The sequence below is a fragment of the Phyllostomus discolor genome, chromosome 11, assembly GCF_004126475.2.
Source record: "Phyllostomus discolor isolate MPI-MPIP mPhyDis1 chromosome 11, mPhyDis1.pri.v3, whole genome shotgun sequence".
Lineage (NCBI taxonomy): Eukaryota > Metazoa > Chordata > Mammalia > Chiroptera > Phyllostomidae > Phyllostomus > Phyllostomus discolor.
In genome coordinates this window covers 8,413,247-8,430,231 of record NC_040913.2, presented here as the reverse complement: position 1 = coordinate 8,430,231, position 16,985 = coordinate 8,413,247, and the positions used below count along the sequence as shown (strand labels likewise).

Genomic DNA, 16,985 nt, shown 5'->3' with positions numbered 1-16,985 from the left:
CAAAGTGACTCTCACTGGCTTTCTCCCTTGTAAGTTTTTCCCATCAAACTGTGTGCTCATTTGTTTAAGGTCCCGTGGTTCCTATGTCGTATCAGAATTAAGGCGGTGTTTCATCCATCTCTGTCCCCCCGCTCACGTCAGGGACAGGAAGGGGACTCCACCTCGTTTGATGGGTGAGATGTGGTAAACCAAAAGGTTCAAAAAATGTTTATGAAAACAAACTACCCCTTTCATACAGAAATACTCTTTGTTGTCCTGTGCGCTGTGGTGCGGTTTTGGGGAAAGAACATGGGATTTGGTATCCTGGTCTAGGGCTCTTGAGAGGGGTTTCTGCATTATCTTACTAGGTCTTGGGTGTTTTGTTTATTTTTAATCTGGGAAATAAGAGGAGTTAGAGTTTGGTCTGCATTCGTCTAAAATCTTTTTTAGGTTCAAAGATTATGTGTCACTAATTTGAAAGAATATGTGTACCCCTATGTTCATTGCAGCATTATTTACAACAGCCAAGCTGTGCAAGCAACCCAAGTGCCTAGCAACAGACAATGGAATAAAAAACGTGGTGGTACACACACACACACACACACACACACACAAAGTATTGTGGAATATTACTTGGGTGTAAAAAAGAATGAAATCTTACCATTTGCAAGAACATGGATGAACCTAGAGGTTATTATGCTAAATGAAATAAGTCAGACAGAAAGACAAATGAATGCCACATGATTTCACTTACATGTAGAATCTGAAGGACAGTATAAGTGAATGAACCAGTAATAAAGGAGCCAAGAAAAAGCCCAATGCTTGTGGCAGGTCCATTAGTCTATTATGGAGCAACTGAAACAGTTAACTGGGAGGGAGAACTGGAGAGAAAAATCTAAATGTGTATTGAGCTCTGAGATGGTAATTAAGGCCATTTAATAGAATCTGTAAGGGGTTCCTGTCTGACTTTAAGATGTCTCTCAGAAGTCAAGAAGGGTCAAATGGAGCCTCCAAACACAGATCTTGCTATTTAAAGATCTCCAATAATCCCCATCTTAACCCCTTAATTGCTTTCACATATTGTACCATTTGCTACAAAATTTAAATTAAAATCAATGCAATGAATACTCAGTATGTAAAACAATGCAAGGCTCCGTTTCAGCACGAAGCTTCATTTAAGCTGTAGGAGCAGAAAGAAAAGACAGCCCTTTGTTCTTTTCCCTTTGCAATCCTCCAAATGGCCTCTTCGCCAAAATAGCTCCTCTAATCTTTAAGTTTTAATTAGCTGCCCACAATTCATAAAATATCAGGAATTAAAATGCTGATACCTCATTCTCCTGAGAAGTGGCACACAATTAACCTCTTTTTTTTCTGGTCAGAGGCGGAAATTGAGAAAGACTAACGACAAAATTAATCTATTCTGGCGGCACCACTGGAAAAGAGCCTCCGACCCCGCGTCAAAGGGGAAAGCCACGGCGCGCGTGTGCGCAGAGACTGCGAGCGCGCCGCGTGTGCAGTCTTTGATGTTCGCGCCAAGTGTGTCACAAAGCCATAGGGGGCTCCCCAAACCGTGCAGCAATGTCATCCTAGCCCACCTTCCCTTCGCCTCTGAAAACCGGTGTCCCTTCAGTCAAGCCTGATGCTCTGGTTTTCCAACGAGGTGGGTAGACGATAGGAAGGCTGAGATCCGTCCGCACGCCTTCCGGGCACGATCACAGCGTCAAAACACACTCTAGGCGGCGAAGCCAGATGGAGTTGCTGGTACCAAGTTTACGCCTTTCTTGAATAACTTTTTCTCTCCAAAAAGTAGATTCTGCTTTTCTAAAAAATTCCTAATGATAAATTACATGGTCAATATTTAGATAAGAGCAACTACAGCCATTTAAACTTAATGAAAGCTCACAGAGACAGAACAGAGTTCCAGACATTGGCCCGCACTCTCAATGAAGACAGGAGGAGGTGGCCAGTAGGGTGTGGGCCACAGAGTCCATCTGCCCCGTGGCAAGCCCCAGCTTGGCAACACACTAGCTGTGTGATCTACAGCAAGCTACTTAACCTCTCTGAGCTTTTGTTATGGATCTCCAAACCAGGTACAAAAACCGGTGCCGTGAGGATGAAACAGAGAATGCTGATAAAATGCTGAGCACGGTAATACCCAGTTTACAAGTGCTCGTAACTATTACTGTCAACAGAGGGACCCAAGAATCTTTAATGAGTACAAAGAAAGAAAGATGCTCTTTCATGTTAAGAATGCTTTGGTAATTCCAATCGCTGCTGTTTGTTTTTCAGGGAACAGATGTATTAAGATATAATTCCTGTACCATACAATTAACCCATCTAAAGGGTCCATTTCGGTGGTTTTTAATCTACTCAGAGTTGTGCAACCATTATCGCAGTGAATTTCGAAACACTTTTATTACCGCAAAAAGAAACCCGGTACCCATTAGCTATCATTCCAATCCCTCCATTTCTCCCAGCCCTAGGCAACCAGTAATCTACTTTCTGTCTCGACAAGTTTGCCTATTTTGGACATTTTATATGATTGGAGTAATATAATATCTCTTGTGGAGGTTTCTTTTACTTATCATAATGTTTTCAAGGTTCATCCATGCTGTAACCTATATTAGGAGCCCATTTCTTTTTATGGTTGAATAATATTCTATTGTCTGAATGTACTACATTTTGCTTATCTATTGCTATCTTTCCCAAGTAGAGTAATTGTAAATCCAATGCTAAATAATAAACGCATAACACCACCTACTACCAACCTTCACCCGCACAGGGGTGCTTTCTGGCCTCCTGAGTGTGTTGACGTATGTGATTTGTTTTGAACATGAACAATTTCATTGGCAGCTCAAAACAATCCTGGGTGGTGGGTATTGTTTCAAATTCTATAGATGAGCCCGGGGAAGTGACAAGTGTTAGCAAAGATTACAAAGTCACACAGTTATTGGCAGAACTGGAACTCAGACCAGACATCCTGAGTCAGGCCCTGTGGTTTTCGTTGATGGGTGCGTGAAAATCCACAGCATCAGGGTATGCTTTTGTGACTTGGAGGGAGCAGAGAGGACATAAAAGTTCTTTTTCATGACCTCCATTTGTCTATGACCTCCAAAATGAGTCACCAGCAAGGACATAACCCGGGGTAGGACACTTTGGCTGTCCATCTTCAAAACCAATGCATCACAGCTTCTACTGGGGTTGACCCAGTTCTTAAGGAAGCAAAACAACAGTCCCTTTGCTAAACATTCTGTTTCATACCTCCCTGGCTGAACTTCTATTTGAGATTCTAAGGCAGCACCTCTGTGATCAGAGATACATTTTCCTGGGATTCATGAAAATCAGATCCTTCTTCTGTACTTAAATCCCTATTTGAACTGTCTACATTTCCCTGCAAACACGGACAATAGCCTGCTCCTTCTGATTATTTAAATTTTCTTGCTCTCTAGGCTGGGAGAAATGACCCCAAATTATTCTACTCTTCAGAAAATGCTCTGAGAACTTCATTTTTTAAAACTTTAAAATGTTCTGAGAACTTTATTTTTCATGACCTCCAAGCCCAAGTCAAAGTGACTGGTTAACAGTAACCATGCAGGTACACCCAACTCGAGTATGTACAGATGTGTACACAAAATCTGAAAACCCCCTTAGGAGAGCAGGAAGCAGAGGAAGACAATGGTTCCAGGGTCCACCTGCAGATTTAAATGCAGTAAAATGAGCGAACACCTCCTCCTTTATACCAGCAGGAGGTGCTCTCTTCAGACTGCTCTACCCAGGCAGGACCAGCAAGGGTAAAACTCAAAAGCGGCTGTGGCTGGGGCGCAGCATCTCTGGACCTGGACCGGAGAAGTCGCCATTGTTCCATCATCTCAGATGCTGCAGTCAACCCGGCAAAGCTCCCGACAGGCCCCGGGAAGCTCAGTGGGCTTCGATGAAGAGGCAGATCTGGTTCCATTTTAAGCTCCAAGTTCACTCCTGTTTCCCACTGAGAAGGACTTTCTCTTGGATCTTCCTCAGTGGTTGCATCTGGAGAAGAACCCCCTTAGGGCGTTGTTATGGGCTGAATTGTGCTCCACCGAAACTCGTATGTTGAAGTCCTATCACCCACCCAGAATCTCAAAATGCAACCCCGTGTTTGGAAAGAGGGTTGTTGCAGGTGCAATTAGTTGAAACAGGTTATTACAGTGGGCCCAACCCCACGATGGCCAGTGTCTTTGCATAAAGGAGACATGTGGACGCAGACACACACACAAGGACAAGCCACGTGAAGGTGAAGGCAGGGATCAGAGTAACACTTCTACATGCCCAGGAACACCAGAGACTGCCAGCACACCAGCAGAAGCCAAGAGAAAGGCACAGAACACAGAGCCTCAGGAGAGGCCAGCCCTGCCATCCCCTTGGTCTCGGACTGCCAGCCTCTAGAACTGAGACAACGGCCACCAGGTTTGTGCGGCGCTGTGACGGAAGCCCTAGCGAACTAATAAGCGCTCCTTCCCTCGCTCTTTGGAATGATTTCCCATCTCGTATCCTTTCTTCATGTCACAGGGAGGCCTCTGTCTTTCATTCCAGACTCGCTTCAGGGGGCGGGGAGCCATCGTCTTGCAGGAGGTTGTGTGTGTTGTATTAAATATAACTCTAGAGGCCTCTGTGCAGCTGAGAATAATAATGAGACATTTCCTTTTCATAAGTTCATTCCATCCATTCATCTCTCTGTACTCAATTTTCAAGCTAAGAATATTTTTATACAGCAAATAATTGACAAACTAATACAGCAAACACCTTCTTTTTAGAGCTCAGCATGTTCTAGCCTCTGTTTGGGTAGCTGTATTAGCAACGTAAGGGCTCCCGCGATCCTGTGAGGGAGATGCTGTTGTGATCATCCCCATTTTACAGGTGAGAAAACTGAGGCAAGGAGAGACCGAATGACTCCCAGCAGGTCAGTAGCTGAGCCAGAGTTCAAAGCCAGAGTTCAAAGCAAGGCTGCCCTCTGGCTCCAGGATCTATGTTCGGAGCCACTATGCTAGATCACATCTTGCAAGCAGAATTAATAGCATTAGTGTGGGTCTATTATTTTGGCTATCAGTCATCTCTGCCACCTAAGGGCCCAGCCCAGTGTCCTGAAAATAGGATGATGGCACCCATCCATGCCACCCAGAGTGGGTTCTTTTGTGCCACTGTGGGCTAGCAGAATGGGGGCTCCTGGGCACAGTTGCTCCACAGCCGTGTGTCTGCCTGGCTGCACCCCACCCAGTGTCTCAGCACACACCCTCTGCTCGCCAGGCACTCTCTCAACCTGTGCACCTTTTGTACAGTAGCCTTTGTGGGTGTCCTTCCATCCTCCCAGAATCCTCAAGCTTTGCATGGACCCCTGCAAAGAGGGAAAGACCCAACTTCTTCTTTCTTTTTTTTTAAAGATTTTATTTATTTATTTATTTTTAGAGAGGGAAGGGAGGGGGAGAGAGAAAGAGAGAGAGAGAGAGAGAAACATCAATGTGCAGTTGCTGGGGGTTATGGCCTGCAACCCAGGAATGTACCCTGGCTGGGAATCGAACCTGGGACACTTGGGTTCCCAGCCCGTGCTCAATCCACTGAGCTACGCCAGCCTAAGACCCAACTTCTAGAATCCGTTGGAACCACGATGCCCTCCATCCATCTACCCAGGAGCCTGTTTCTGCTCAGATGACCCTGAAAATGCTTGTTTAGCCTTTGTAAACTTGTCACTTACACAAACTACCCTTGACTTGACCCTGAAGGTCGTGCTGCTTATAACGATGGGTGGGTAAGCTCACATTCGTTCTGAGTACAATTTGATATTGGCGCTCAATTCTCACCACATGTGCCGTGTTCAAGGCTTGTGGCTCAGTACGGCTTGGGGGCCCCAATTGTGAGTACAGTCACGGCAAGAAGCACACCAGGCACCTGCTGTGTGCCCACACACTCAGCACGAGTTCACCGAGGGAGGTGCATGATGAACACCACATGATTCCCATCCTCAAGGGACTGAAAATACAGTTTAAAGACATTAAAAGTCCATCATAAAGGATTTCCTTGACTGTGTCTGAGTAATACCATTACTCTGATTTAGTCAAATGGCAATTGTTGAAAAAGGGTCTCCATGGCAAACTAAGTTTGGGAAATAACAAATACTTACTATGGCCCATCACCCCAACCCCCTTTTCTTTCTCCCAATTATAATACAAGAGGATTTGAAAATTTGGCAGTAAAGAATAAACAAACAAAAAAAGTATTTTATTCATTTAACCCAGCCATTCCCCAAGTTATTAGACTAATAACCGGCCCTGACCAGTGAAGCTCAGTGGGTTGGATGTCGTCCCACAAAGCAAAGGGTTGCCAGTTCGATTCCCAGTCAGGGCACATGCCTGGGTTGTGGGTTCAGTCCCTAATCGGGGCACATATGAGAGGCAACCAATGCTTCTCTCTCACATTGATGTTCCTCTCCCTCTCTTTCTCCCTCCCAGCCCCACTGTCTAAAAATAAATAAATAAAAGTCTTTTTTTTAAAGTTACCAGACTATAAAATTTTCTTTCTTCAAAGAAAGCTTACTAACATCTTACCCAAAATATTTACTGGGAATTTTTTCTTTTGAATCTCAGGCGCAGGCAGCATTATAGGAGGGGCGAACCAGGCAGCAGGGTGCCAATGCCCCGAGGCCGGCCAAACAGCCCGGGAAAGGTGAGCAGCTGGAGAAAGCTGTCCTCACCAGATCTTACAGAACACCCGAGTGGGAAGAAATGGAGGAGATACCCACTGGTCAGTAGGACTGGTCAATGAAAAAGTTGGTTAAAAAGGACACTGGTGTCTTGAACACTTTACCTGCAAATATTTAACTGTTCATTCACGAATCTTTGGATGCATGGATGCCTTGTTCGCGTGTAAGCTGGCTGATGAACCTTGTTGCGTGTGTCACACTGCGATGCACCTCCCATCATTCCCACCGGGGCAACGTCATAATAATTCTTACGAAACAAGTGGGACGCCGCCTCTTTCTACATTCACAGTTTCCTGGGTTTTAAATTTATGTCTCTTCATCGGCTAAGCCATCACATCCAGTGCTCCAACAAAGACAAAGTAATCAAATACATTTCCTGTTGAATCAAAGGTCGTTGTCTCCTCCAGGGAAGAACTGTTAAGTTCCCGGGTCAAGTCGAATGGGAAGAATCACTGGTCACCAGGCTGAGCCCCGCCCCCCACCCTTATAGGCTTATAATATCTATCAGCTGGCGACTTCTTTTTATTAAGCCTTTCAAAAGGATCCAGCTTCCTTTTCCTTGACACTCCAATTATTTCTTTGTCTTTTGCTTTTCACACTCATACTATAATAATATAATAAGTACAACCAGCAGACCAGGTTTGGAAACGAGAACAATAAAATGACTGCTGGCAAGCATACGACTGCGGTGCTGGGAGCAGAGAGTGCTGGGTGGCAGTGAGGAGCCCGCTCGCTGTGAGCTTCTGCTCAGCCCTGATCACTGGGCGATTTGTTTCGAACGAAGCCCAGAACGTGCAGGCTGACCAGCCAAGAGGAGGTCTGGCGGGACAGTGTCCGCTGCACTGCAGTAGCTGTTCTGGGCGCGGGGCGGGGCAGGACATCTGCAAGGAACCTTCTTGCAGGACATCTGAAAGTTGCTGGCGTACTTTCTACAGAGGGCAGGGAGAGCTCATTTAAACACTCTGGCTTGTGTGCAGTAGGGGCATTTGGAGGCCACTTGCTGGCATACCCTCCCACCTGCCCCCATGTCGTCCAAATAAATGTTGCGTAAATATTTTAAAATCGTGTTTTAAGGGGCCCACGTGATTAGGCTGCTTGAAATGTCCAAATATCTGACTCTACTTGAAGGATTTGGTTTCAGCTTATTGATATATATATTGTAGAATACATGCCATGTATTCATTTTTATGCAATTTTAGTGATATCACTAAATTTAGTAATACACACACACACACACACACACACACACACACATAACTGAGGTTCAGGGTATATGGTTGTGTTTGATTAAAGGGTGTAATAGACCCGAGACAAGTCATTTCTATGACATGAACTGCAAAGGAACTCTAGGTTTCTGGCTTGAATAAGAAGGAGGCATTGTCGCTGTAACGACCAGGGAAATAATAGAGAGAAGTGAAATGGAAATGGCACCTGTCAGGAGCTCGGGCAGGACCGAAGGAGAGCCATCCTAAAGTTGGGTCAGACAAGGGTGCTTCCAGATGCACCAGCAGCCCTCTGACGCAGAACGCAGCGACACTCAGACCCTGAGGGCACTCACGTACCCGCACCAGTGCCCAGGAGGCCACGCAGGACATGAGAGAAGCCAGGTGCACCCGAGGTCCCATGGTGGCGCCTGGCAAGCTGAGATTTGTTTGTGAGAATACATGAATTACCCCCTGGCGGGTGCAGGTAGGATTTTTGCTGGTCACTGAGGTCCTCAATAAAAAGCTGGGGCACAGAAGTCAGCCAACGCTGAGTTATTACCAATACCACGACCCCATCTATACATTTGAGTTGGTAAGCATGCAGAATTGCAAATAAGCACTACTGGGCAGTACTGAGCTCACCAGTACTGTTAGCTGGCATAGCCCAGCTAGGTTGCCCTCTTAAAGGGAAACACCTAGTGCCACCCCGCAGAGGCTCCATGGAAAACCTAAATCACCCCAGCTTATCAGGCACCCCCAACAGGTGTTAGCAGGAAATTGTATAGCCCTGGACTCCAGGGAAAAGTTGGGCTGTGCTTCCAAAATGATATCAAGAACCAGCTCAGAAGCTGGTGACTGGCAAAAAGCTCTTCCACGTGTAGAGAAAGTGAACCCTTTATTTAAGGCCCAGTGGACCAAAGTGTGTGACCAAAGATGTGGCAGGTGCCAAGGGCCAGTGGCAGGTACAGCTAGGATCCAGGGTTGACAGGTCCAACCCTCAAGAGTGCTATGCACCAAATGGCCTGGACCGGTGATTTAACAATGACATTGGACAGAAAATAATGTTCTGGCAGCTGCCTGGGCCTGTGATGTCCAGCTGCTGCTCTTCAAAGGGGACCTCCCAAGCACACCTGCTGAAGACCAACAACACCTGTGTGGCAAATAATGCACTGACAATGGAGGCATTAAGACCAACGTTTACAGTATTAAGACATGTTTCTATTTGTGTTTGGCTGTTTGCTTTCTTTATAGCCCTCTGAACACAAACCTTTATTTAGCTTTCAATCTCAGTTACATCTGGAAGGTTTTCTAAAACCTGTTTCTCTAGAAGGTTATTTAAATCTTACATTTAAAAATAGCAGTCAGATCATATTCAGGAAGTTGAATGGTGGAGAGACTATTGTGACTGTTGTTATGAAGACATTTATTGAATGGCACCATGTAATGCGTGACTGTGATCCTGGCTCATGAGTTTACAGCCTAAATTCACCCGGGCTCCTGCCCTGGCAGATCCTGGTCCGCAAAATGACTCAACTTGTCTCTGTTACACTCAGACAAACCCATGCTTTCTTTGGAGCATGAACAAAGAGATGCAGCTTTCTGCCGTCCCGGTCTGCTATGTTGAAGGAGGTTTAGAGCCCTTTGTCTTCCCACCTTTTTAAATTATGTGAATAAGAACAATGTAATTATGCAAATAAACGTTTTAAAAATACAGATTACGGAAAAAGAAAACACCGAAAGTCATCCATAATCTTAAATTAAGCACACAACCCTTTTTAGTCCTTCTAAAAGGGTTGCTTATGGTCACATCAATAGACGTCAAGAAGCACTCATTCCCCAAGAACCTAAAATATTTCTGGCACAGTGCTCCGGGATAGGAAACTCAGTCTAGACCCTCCAAGGAGTTCCCTCTCTCATTAGGGACTCTCATGAAAACAGTACCGCCAGGGACTGTAACATAGTGGTGACCCCCACTGGCAGAATGAAAGGGGAGAAGGCTTGTTAATACGCATTCAGCACCTACTATGTGCTCTCTGGTATGCACATGCATGGTGAGCTTAAGGAGATGATAGCAGCCAGTCGGGGGGGGGAAAAGACCAGTGAAATACCACAAAGTATTATCTAGAAGGACATATGGATAAAGTGTGTGTGTGGGGGGGGGGGGCGGGCAGAGTGGAGGCACACCTAGCTTTCCCGGGGAGCCAGGAGTGGCCGTTTAGACGAAAGGGAAAGAGCAGCGTGCAGGGGGCGCTTGCTGAGCACGCAGAACGTGCCCGGCACGGCCTGCTGAGCACTCTTCATAGACGCTCCCTTTTAATTCTCACAACAGCCCTGCCCAACGAGTGTGTTTCCTTTCCTCTGTTTGGCAGTGGGGAGTCTGAAACGCAGAGGGGTTAGAGAACGTGTGAACAGACCCAGCCAGTAGGTGGAGTCAGAGTTCAGGGCCCGCCGCCTGCCTCCAGAGCAGCGCTCTTGACAGATGCCTACGTGAACACGTGTCGCAGCGGCACCTTGGCGTCAGCCCTCTCTGCCCCTGATGGGCCGCCTTTCCGCCTCTGCACCCACTGCAGTCGACAAAGCACGTGGTTTTGGTGCACCAGCCATTTTTTCTTTTTTTTCCGAACGGGAGAGTTCAAGGCTGTAAACTGTTGCAGTGAGCCTCACATGGTCTTCAGTCAACTTGGCTGAGGGCGACAGGCCCCCCACCGCCTATCGCAAATGCAGCTGAGAGCTGAGAAATAAAGTTGCATTTGGACTCTGCTGCAGTGGCTCTCTCTGCCTGGATACAAGCTCTTGGCTGAGGATTCCCATCTTAACAGCTAGATCCGCTGTCCTAGCCACCCCTCTGCTCCTCCACGCCCCCACCCCCGCCCCCAGCACTGCAGGGGAGAGGCTCTGACTGCCCCTGCTCCTGCTGTCTTTGCCCTTTCCCTTCTGTTCCTTGAGCCCAAGCACTACTCCACCTTCCAGGGGTATTCACTCCACACCCCTCCAGCTACTACTCCAGGTCACATGACCCCTTTCAGAGCACCGCTCCCGCCGGAATCACACTTGCGTTTTCCTGCTAGAACATGGAAACTCTGAAAGACCTCTCCCTGAAGTCCATGCTGCCTTTTTTGAGGAGGTACAACTTTGCCACGGGAAATGAGAACGCATCCAAAACTGAAAAGGGAAGACGGCGCAGAACCCCATGCCCGATGCATAGCAGGGAGCTCTCTGGGAGGTCAAAATGGGGAGGAGCGCAGTGATCAGCTCAAGCTCTGGGAAAAGGTTTCATGAGAAGGCACAGCTTGAGAAAACTTGGAAAATGGTGTGAATTAGAGACAAGATGTGAAATAATAATAAGATGTGAAACAAGCAGGCATCTCGTTATTCTTATCGGAGCAATTCACCAACTTGACATAAGAAAATGCTTAAAAGGAAAATGTTGTTACGCTGCCGTATAGCTGTATTTATTTCATCCTTATTTAATCAATAGCTGAAGCTACTGAACAAAGCAGGCCTTCAATTTTCAAAAGGAATAAAACCGAGTATTTCTGTTAATAATTGTTCTTGGAATAAGAAATCGGACTGTTCAAATTTAGACCCAGTTTATGGGTTTAATTTTATAGCCCTTTGCAATCATATCTTTAGAATCCGATTCAATTAGGGTATGTAATCACTGATATTCAGTGAGTTTATCTCTGAAACTTACAGGATACTGAATATAGTTTAAAAGTTCAACTCAAGTTTACAAGCAGTTAAGATAAAAAGGAAAAAGAAAAAGCAAGTATGGTGCTACGTGAAAAGAAGAAATAATATAGATCTTTAGAGAAGTAGTTTTAGGACAGTATGCATGATAATGATACTAGCTGCATAAATTGCTAGGTGTGATTGTATATACGAAAATGCTTGACTGAAGGATCCACCAGAAGCTACCAACAATGGCCATCTCTGCAGAGGATAACTCAGCTCAGAGCTAAAACGGAAACGTACTTTTCATTGTATACCTCCTTCTCTGTTTCAGTTTCTCACCGTGAGATTCAATGATCAATTCTAAAAAAAATAAATTAAGGTTTTTTCAGAAGTGTCTGAGGGGCGGCAGAATACTCCAACCCAAACATGCCACTTTCAGGGGAGGATCATTTTGAGCTGAATGCAACTGAGAGGAAGGAGACACAAGGAAAGCTCTCTGCCCTCCCCTGTTTGCCTAAAAGTGGGGCATAATTTGTAAAGATCTCCCCTCTCCTCAGTCTACCAGGAAGGACAGAAGTTAATCACCAGTGGCGCTTAGACTCCAATCAGCCAAGAGGTGGCACCAGAGGACCCACATAACAAGCTTTACCAGCTAACCCTCACCTTCCTCCCCTGTTTATCTGCTTTCCAACAACTTGCCGCCTTAGAAGCTCGGAGTCCTTTTCCTTTGCCTTGTCACTTCTCTACAAATTTATTATTGCTTGGTTAAGATGCTGTATAATAAGCCCAGGTTCTAACCAGCCCTTAGGGTTACTCATCACAGAGCAGTACTCTCGTGTGCCTGCATGTTGCACATGTTAATAACCTTTTGTTGTTTTTCTCTTGTTACTCTGCCTTTTGTCAGCCTAAATTACAAGGCCCCAGCCAAGAACCTTGGAGGCTAGTGGGGAAATTTTTCTTCCTCCTCTACAAACCAAAGTTGGTTAGCAGTCCTCTTCAAAACCTATTCAAAAACAATTCTCTAGATTACCCAGTCTTGGCCAGATGCTTTTTCAATCACAAAACTAGATCAAATATTTCATCACGATTCCTCTCCTTAGCTAACAAAAATTTCTCATACCTTCATCTAAACCCAGACCTTCTTGCAGCATCTACCTAAAAATTATACAGGGTCCGGCAGAAGTAGCACCTGCTTATGTGTGGTTGGTAGGGTAACAATATAGGTATAATAATTTATACTTTTAATCTGAACATTTCACCTAAAATGTCATGTGGTTTGCTTGAGAATGATACTGTTATGTTACAGAATTACATGGTTAGGATTTTTGCAATAAAACATTTTGTAATAAAAAGGGACGTTATTTGTGCCAGACCCTGTATGCTCTTGAGAAACAATAATTTGAAGACAGTAATCGAGTTACCTTTCACTTTCTTTTATCTTAGGAAGTCGATTTCATATCTTTCTTTTTTGTTCTTTTATAAAAATAACTCTCTTATCCCTTAATCGTGTTTTTGTTCTGTGCTAACCCTCTCCTCTTGGGCTGAGTTCATCAAAACTGCACCAAATGCTCTAATGTGCACTTCACTAACGACACATAAAACACCTACTACTTTATTGTTAGAGCTAATGTTCTATTTTAATACCTCTCAAGAATTATGCTGGCTTTTCACAACAGCATGCCTACATAGCACTTTTTAAAAATGTATATTCAGGCCTGACTGGCGTAGCTCAGTGGATTGAGCGTGGACTGCAGACCAAAGCATTGCAGGTTTGATTCCCAGTCAGGGTACATGCCTGGGTTGCAGGCCATGACCCCCAGCAACTGCACATTGATGTCTCTCTCTCTCTCTATCTCCCTCCCTTCCCTCTCTAAAAATAAATGAATAAAATCTTTTTTAAAAAAGACAACTCGTTACATGAAAACTGGAATTTATGGGACTAGTGTGTGACTCTGGGTCTGTTAGGAAGAAGGCCCTTGGCCTTTGCTCAAACTATCCTGTTTGCTTCCCCCGGTGTCCGCTGGCCCTCTCCCAAACATGGCATCCAGCAGCTGGAGACCACAAGCAGTTCTTCAAGATCTTCAGTTAGATGCGTGAACTATGCTTAAACAAGGTAATCCATCCCGACACCACATCTTAAGGATGATGGTGCAGGGTCCACATAGTTCTGGAATCTGAGGCAAATCCAAACAGGACCTGTATTTCTGGCCAGGGCACAACATAAGATAAATCAGATAAATCAGATATGACACATAGTACATAACATGGAAGTAAAGAACCTCGAACCACTATGCATGCAACAGAGTAGACGTAGGACCCAAGACTAATAAAATGGACATTAATGTATGTACCCATCGATTACACGAAAGGCCCCAATGAATTATTAAATGCTCATCTAGTTTAATTGTATTTAACAATTACAACAGCTTCCCTATATCATAATCCTGGCCTAAAATGAAAGTAGCATCCAGAATAATTAAGAAGGAAACAGTCATTTAGTAGCGTGCTTGTGAATCACCTTACAAATTTCTCAGATGAACCAGAATCTCCCAGCTTTCTTTGTAAAAACTTCCCTAGGAAATTTGAGAAGACGCCTTCCCCCTCTCCGCCTGCATACATGCCTGAACCGAGAGGACATTCACAACCTTCCTGCTGCTCATAGAGCGCTGGGCTGAACACTGACTCATAGATGTTTCATGCTGGTTGTGGTCTTCCCATCGAAAGCATTGCTTTTCTGAAGGAAAGGCTGACTCCACACTTCCACGCCTCCCCCTTCGCCTCCCCCTGAGTCCTGAGGAGCTATCCCGGAGCCGCCCCAGCCCGAGGGGTTCCTGGGAGGGCGCTCATGTCCAGGCTCCGTCAGCCCTACTCACTCCCGGGAAATGCAAAGTTGGACATCTCTCGGGGCACTTCCCCGTTCAGTGAAAGGCAGTAAAAGTGGTCAGATTACCTCTTTACACTTCCTAAAGTAAAAGGAACAATTATATACATATACTACCTATATTCATTTTTAAAATTGGATATGTGTGTATGTATACAAATTTCTAGATACTGCCTACCTTCTTGGTCATTCCTACCACACACAAGGCCAACACACCGTGTGCAACCTCCCCCCACCCCCTTGGTGGAGGCCTGCCCAAACTACCCCCTTCTATTTTTCCCCCTTCCAACCTCTAACCAGGTGTGTTCCTCTAACCTCCAGCTAATGACACATGCTCCTACTCCAGGAGCAAATACATGGGATTATGGCCCCTGCCCTACATTGTCGGGAACGACTCTCACTGACAGCATCTTCGCCAGTCCCCTCCCACTCAAACCCAGGGAGAGCTGGGTGGTCCTGTGTGGTCTTTCCCCACCCAAGAAATCTTCCTCTGAGGGCCCAGGAAGATCTACGCCCCCCCAACAGAGCCTCTTCTGATTAACCAGCAAACGCCTTTCGTTTCCTCCTACAATGACCTCTACTTTTACACTCATCTTAACCAAGCATCCCAACATATACTGCATTCACGTATACTAAAGGTTCAGGAGGTGGCAGGTGTTGGATGCCTGATGTATGTTTAATCCTTGCAATCCTAAAGAACTGTTATACGTAAAACAAAGATAATGATACATACTTCATAAGGTAGTTAGGAAGATCAAATAATACCAGGCACATAGTGGGAGTTCAGTTAATGAACGTCTAATGGATGAATGAATTAATAACCTGAGAGTACACAGTATTTCATAAATGTGAGTTCCCTTTCCCTCACAAAACAGTGGAACCAGAAGATGCACAAGACCAAATGTATTAAGTCCAACAAGTGACTGACTGTCTTCTACTTGTAGCAAGGCAGCACCCCACTAACCTGTACAACCTATTTTCTAGTTACTCCAATAGATTAAAATTTCTTCCTCCTGTAATTCTAATCTACATCCCCGACCTCCCGCCCCTGAGTCCTGGCTCAGCTAAAGGAGCTACACAACACGGAGTAAGGTGTCTGGGGCCTCGGCTTTCTTTACTCACACCTAGTTTAGCCCTGAGGTGGCTCCCACAGGAGCTAGGAAAGGTGACACCCTGCACGCCCATCTCCAACACACACTTAATGTGAAAGCAAAAATTCTTTAAGAAAAAATAATTTCGAACCCATGCCAAAGTTGTATTCAGACCCGCAGAACAAAAAGACAGCAAACGGGAAAAATGTGTTCACCAAAAGTCGTAGTAAAAGGCTCTTTTAGAAACAGAAAGGAGAATAACAATTAATTTTTTTACGAAAAGAAACAGGAATATCTAGATAAATGGATCTAACCCCTGGCGTAGCGTTGGAAACAAGAATTTGTGGTTTGTCCCGTCTGAGATGGGGCACAGAAGACGGATTTCTAACTGTGAAGATGGATTCTGCAGATGGAAGACGAAGATGCTGGACCAGGGACCACCACACTTTGCGAGCCACTGGTCTGGATTCCAAATAAAAGGGTTGAGCTGTGAGCCGGAGTGATTTTACGGCTGCCAAGCTGCCACGCCTCTCCCCGCCGGGCAGGGGCAAGCAACTGCCGACGCCGCCCGAGCTGCCAGCCGGCGCCTCCGCCAGCGACGCCGAGCCGCCCCCGTTCGGTTCAACAGCGGGGTTGGGCTTCTCAAATTGCCTTGCTTCGGGGAATGAAATTGGGGATGAAGACGTCTCTCTCGTCCCCGGGACAGATCGACTCCTTTCTCGCCCCAGCCCGCAAGGCGGTGCCACCGGGGCTCCCAAGCGCTGAGACGTGGGCTGGCACCCCGGCCAGCCGCGGTCCCGGGCCCGCGCAGCGCGCACGCGCAGCAACGCCCCCATGGCCGCAAGGAAGGCGCCCCAGAAACGGCGGTGCCAAGTGGCGGCTCTCCTAGTCTCAGTTTTCACTGGAGCTGGCATGACTGAGTCCGTTTAGTCCTGACAAATGACCCTATGAGATTTGAATCCCTTCCAAGAAATAAATTAGTTCTTTTTTAAAAAAGTGGGGCTGCCGAAACCCGGGATCGAACCAGGGACCTTTAGATCTTCAGTCTAACGCTCTCCCAACTGAGCTATTTCGGCGCCTTCGCATTGGTCGAGAGTAAGGTATTACTAAATTTCATGCGACTTCCTGATCCGCCCGTTCTCACCAATTACAGTATTTTTTTATTGTCACATCAAATTACTATATGAGAATCTTTCTGTCTTGCTCTTTACAAACCGTGATTTAGCCTCACTATCTATATACGTTACTTGCTTCTTTTCCCAAAAGGGATGGATGCATTCGAATGTGGACAAAAAAGGGAAAGAAAAAACGATTGAATATTTGGTAGTGTTTGCAATCGCTAAGGTGGAGAGTCGCTTTCTGAGTTCCTTTGTGGTCCTTTGGGGACCTTGGAGTGACAGAAGAAGAAATTCGGGGCATCTGCC

The 16,985-nt window shown here is 45.8% G+C and overlaps 1 non-coding gene across 1 annotated transcript; it reads right to left on the bottom strand.

The window, feature by feature from the left end:
• Window positions 1-16,564: 16,564 nt before the first annotated feature.
• Window positions 16,565-16,637, bottom strand: TRNAF-GAA. Its single transcript has one exon. It is a non-coding gene; the product is annotated as a tRNA-Phe (tRNA).
• Between the last annotated feature and the right edge of the window lie 348 nt (window positions 16,638-16,985).